This window comes from Xenia sp. Carnegie-2017, unplaced genomic scaffold, assembly GCF_021976095.1.
Source record: "Xenia sp. Carnegie-2017 unplaced genomic scaffold, XeniaSp_v1 HiC_scaffold_6, whole genome shotgun sequence".
NCBI classification, from domain to species: Eukaryota; Metazoa; Cnidaria; class Anthozoa; order Malacalcyonacea; family Xeniidae; genus Xenia; species Xenia sp. Carnegie-2017.
In genome coordinates this window covers 11,633,571-11,639,335 of record NW_025813526.1, presented here as the reverse complement: position 1 = coordinate 11,639,335, position 5,765 = coordinate 11,633,571, and positions in this window count along the sequence as shown.

The window sequence follows — 5,765 nt, the reverse complement described above, 5'->3', positions numbered from 1 at the left end:
TGATTTAAATGCACCACTGGGAAATAGAAATATTTGCAACATATTTTTTTGTCTATCGGAGCCAGCGATATGATTCGCAAAACTTTATGTAAGCAAACTGAAAGGTTTCAACTAAAATATTGAAGTTTTATCTCAAAAGTTTTCAAAGCAGTTGTGATTATTTATGGGTATTATTTTGCAAAACGATATTTGAAATTTGAGAGTTTGTTACAGAATGTTCTAAAATTACAGTTGTCAGCAATGAATTCAAGTCCAAACCCCTCTTTTGCTTTATGTATTATCATTAAACAAATTACTTTGCGCGCCTTAATAAAGCACAAATTTCGGAGAAGTTGTTCATACAAATTGCTATGTTTATGATAGCACACAACCGATAAGTACCTTTTTTCATCAATTTCTTTATTCTAAACATCCTGATTGATACAAATATGAATGATGATTACACCAATACACATGTGTGTAGTTCAATCACCTTATTGTCAAAATCTCCTTATTGTCCATTGCTGGATTTACTAGACACACGTCGTAAAAATGAAAACAATGAGCTTCAGTGTAAGTTTAATGTAGCATTTCTCCGACAAGCTTGTTTTTTTGCTGTTACAGATTAGGAGTCATTGGCAAAAGAAAAAAAAGACAAGGAAATCTAATAAAGTGGTTAGGAAAGATTACTTTCATACTTTGTCTGCTAGCATATTAAATAAAGAAAGCAATCTTTACAAAACAATAGCAAATACAACAGTTGTATTAGGAATAGTAAATCTTCAGCAATGTGTCAAATCTTGGAACAAAGCGAAAGTGATATTAATGATAAAATTCGTTATATATGAACTTATATAACGACCACTGTTTGATATGCAGTGAGCAATACAAGTCGTAAATTTTGTGCATTTGGCATTTTTCTTGATTATTTTTTTACATGATATCTAATAAATTTTGCCGTAATAATACTGCAAAAAAAACATACACAAACATTTACGTAGTGATTACCTTTGATATTTTGAGTAAAAGCTCAACAAACACATACCAGCTTGAACGAAGGTTTGAGATGCCAATTTTTATTACTCTTTAAATTATTTATTGGTTGGTCTTTTACAAATGTGTCAATGTTGCATATACATTTTATTCCTGTGGAACCTGCTAAGAGTCAAACTTTTCTTATTTGCATACAACGTTTTAAAGCTGCGCAAAAACATTGCCAACAGATATTAGTGATTTTGTTAGTTATTAGTAATGTATATGCAACATCCACAAAGTTGTAAAAGACCAGCTAATGAAAAATCGAAAATTAATGAAAATTCACTGTTTGTATCTCTACTCGCTCCATCAAAATCATATATCTCGTCGAAATCTGTACGTATTCAACAAGCCCTACATTTTAATTTACGAGCACTTTACAACACAGTTTATTTACAAAGTGTCGTCAAGGAAACAGCGTATTTGTTGGAGAAACCCTTAGAAGTCTCTTTCTAAATCGATCTATGCTTGGTCTATACTTTCCGTGAATGTTTATGCAATGATTGTGATACGTTTTCAACAGTTTGCACGGATTAACTGGTTTTCTATTCATCAAATTTTTAAAAATCCATATCAATCTGTATTCTCCTTCCATTAAGTTCATAAGATAATCCATCTCATTTAAAATATTTTGGTTGAAGTCTTCTGCTTTTGGAAGAAGAACATAAGTATCGTGCGAAACAACTTTTCCAGTACCGCAATAGAGGGGCTTGTTAAACATATCACAACGTTCTTCCCGTCTCCCATGACGGGTTAACACATACGTAACATTGTACTTAATGAATAAACTATGATTCAGTTTTTCAAAACCTTCTCCAAGGTGTATATCCATATTAGTGAGCACCACAATCTTAATTAACAGCTTATCTCGGATATACTGAAAGAAATCCCTGAACGTTGGCATTTTTTTAATACGACGCACGTGTAACTTTTGTTTATTGTATAAATCGAGATTGATCAATCTCCTTTCTGCTTTCTCTTGATTGACAATAACATGAACACTTTCAGACATATAATGGTTCAGATTTCTTTGCAAAGTTTCTTCCAGCTCTTTTTGCCTTTCTTGCAGACTCTCCGTATTGTTCTCAGTTTGACTCTGACTGCAGTTTGACTCTGTCTTTTTTCTTTCAGTATTAAGTGAAGACGACCGTTGACTGCAGTAAATAAATTGTATTGGGAATTTGTACTTTTTCCATACCAGCAACGTTGTAAGCAAAAATATCACCACCGATAAGCTTAAAAACCAGCGATGCGAAGAATTCATTGTCGTGTGGTCAATAGTGGAAAAAACACTAGTTAAATTTAACAAGAAAGTTCATATTTAATGACCAACATGGTCAGATACGTTCTTCAGTTTCGTGGGTTATTTTAGAAATATACTTGTAAAGCTGCAACTACCAAAGAACTTTTGATTTTATAGCAACAAAAGCACACTTGGAATTAAAAACAAGGAAATATTTGGTAAATAAATATATACTATTTCATTGTCGTAGTTAACGTTGGAGTAAGGCGAAAGAGAAAACTACGTTTAATTTTTATCAAAATATAAAGGTAGTGCGCAAATATGGGCAGCCTCGCTTGAAAGCAGCTCAAAAGATATATGTTTTGTGCACATGATTTTGGCATCACTGCACATAAGTGTTTCAAAGTTAACGATTATGTTTCATTAAAATGATTACGAACTACGATAATACAACGACACAAAGTATATTCCGCAATTAAGAAATAAAAGACGATCACTGTGTTTGCACAGGCTTATGCAAACCGAGGAGACCTTTGAGAGACCTTGAGAGAAGATAAGTGCAAGCCCGAGGCCAAAGGTCGAGAATAGATTTGTAGAGAATAGGTTTGAATTTGTGGGGGCAGTTTTTCAGCCAGTTTTCTTCATGGAAAGACATAAATATGTTGGCAAAAAGAGGGCCAAGGAGACTACCCGTAGCAACGCCATAAATTTGTTGTTATAAGAGGTCGTTAAACAAAGTGGCGATTTTTAATAGATAGCGTTAGTAGATTACTGAATTCGGTGCGGGTAAGTCAATGAAATTGTTTATTGTAGTAAAAAGATCACAGATGATCTTCTAGTAAAGATTAGCTAAAAGAAGATCACACATTTATGTCTTTCCATGAACAAAAGTGGCTGAAAAACTGCCGCCACAAATTCAAACCTGTTCTCTACAGACGATATGTCGATGACTGCTTCGTCCTTTTTATATATGTAAGTGTTAATTTCTTACTATTACGTAAATATCAAGTCAGTTCCGACAAGGGCTTCTTATAAAGCAATGATTCGCGGACTTATATAATTTACTGAATAAGTATAAAAGCAACACACGAATGGCTTAAACCATCTAAAATTACTATAAAAAGGAAATCATTGTTCTACATTAGATTGCGATAGTGGTAGATGACATTAAAGATCATTAAAGTGGTAGAAACATTTGTAGAAGTTTGGAAACTGATGTACCCAATTCCTCTTGCTTGCACTTCTTTCCTTTCTGTAGCAACTACTTTTCAAATGAACTGGAGTATCAAAATGGATTTGTGAGAATTGAGATGTATATCTTTGATTGGATGGAAATGTTGAAAATGTTTGTGGTTGAGATACACTTCCATGTTCAAATTAAAACCCATTTCAACTTCATATAAAACATCATTGATTCGTTTTCTAGCAACTACTCTTTGCATTGGATTGAACTTTGCAAGAGTCTCTTGAGTAACCTGTCCAAAGGCAGCAATCTCTTTCATAAATGGGCGAAGGTCTTTGTCCCCTGGGCTAACTGTTTCATCAGAGCTTGAAGAATTCCATTCTGGCTTCAGCTATCTCATTAATCGGATAATTTTCTTTTTTCTTTTTGTACTAGACATTTGAGGTATACCAGATACATCATTTCCATCATTGCAGGATTGAAGAGTAGACACTGAATATTCAATCTCTTCACACTGTTTGATAAACTGCATAGAATTGTAAAATTTCCACATGGATTTATACATTGAATCATTACCAGCGTCACTTCTCTCGCTGCCCTATTCACGTTTATTATCCCTGTCAAAAATAGTTTTTAAAGAATTCCACTGATTTTTGATATCTTCAATCGTACGATCACCGAGAATATCTACGAGCTTATTCAAGGTTACATCTCATAAATTACGGTCTTTGTATTGTTCTAACTCACGCGAGATAGCGCGCATGACAAACATTGCATATAAGTCAAGCAATATGATAATAGATAAATCGATTGCATGAAAAATCTAAACAGATTCTTGCTTACAATGCTGCTGAAACATGACGTAGAGAGGCGGGAGGAAGGGGTGGGGAATGTAATTTCGACAAAGATTTTTCAACGTGTACGCATTTGCTCATATTTATCCAACAAGCTACAAACAACTACTGTCTTTAATTCTTTAAATTATGCATACAGACACGTTATACATAGAGTATCTGTTTTTGAGACATGCACCATGTTGAGGGTGTGTTGAAAAGAGAGACCTTTATAAAATAAAAAGCCTGGGAAGTACAACACGTGAGTCTAGTCTTTTTAAATGTCAAAAGCTTCTTTACACGCAAAGTCAGCACTCGTATGACGTCATAAAGTAATCCCTGTAAATTTGTGCGCCGCCAGACTTCACTGCGCTATCTACTTCAAATATTACATGAAGTATTTGGTAGAAATATAGAATGTACAAAATATTGCGATTTGCTTTGTGAAAAGGTCTTCTTGGATTAAAAAGGGCCTGAAATATTTATAGTTCACCTCACATTCACAATCCCTACTCCCTTGCTGGTATACAACTTCACATAATCTTATTAGAATTCTTATGCTGTACATAAGTACGCATTACAGAGCTACAACAACGTTCAACAAAGATTTTTAAACAATCGGATCTTTCTGTTAGGTTTTAATAAAGAATTATTATTAGTTCTGGTTCTTCCAAGTTAAAGCCGTTACCATCATTTGATTATGAGTTTAAAGAGGAAATACGAAGCTTTCAGTGACGAAAACTCAGAACAAACTCCAGGTTTTCTATTAATCAGATTTTTAAAAATCCATACAAATCTGTATTCTCCTTCCATTAAGTTCATAAGATAATCCATCTCATTCAAAATATTTAGGTTGAAGTCTTCTGCTATTGGAAGAAGAACATAAGTATCGTGAAAATAATAGAACTGTTTGATTAGCCCTTGATAAGGGAAAAATCAAGCTTTGTAAGATTGTGTAGCATGCTAAGACAATGTTTTAACATTTAGGCATTGAACAAAATGAAATCGTCAACATAATGGAAAGGTGCATTTGGGCAAACTGCCATTGCCAGTTACATATCAAAACAACGATACAATAAAACCAAAGGAAAAGCGCTGTGGATTACATTTTCTTGCACATGTAAAAGTTTTCAAAAATTTTAATTAAATTGCATTAAAACACTTTGGTAATAAAATTGAAGAAACATATGAATATTTATTTAATCGTCATTTAATAATTGATATTTAGTTGTTTCTTATTTGACTTTTTTTATTTTTTATTAACTAGTTCTTTTAGAAAAACAGGAGACCCTTGATATAGGGCCAACCTCTGGGTTTCCTTTTTCTTAGTAATCATGTATTTACATGTTGTTCTGAAATAAAGTATTGTATAATGGTAACATGCAAAAAAAAATTAAAACAATAACACAATTGCGTTAAGTAACTGTAACAATAATTTCAATTGCTGGTAAGGATAAAAATCTTATCTAATCACTAATCCATTATTTGCTTC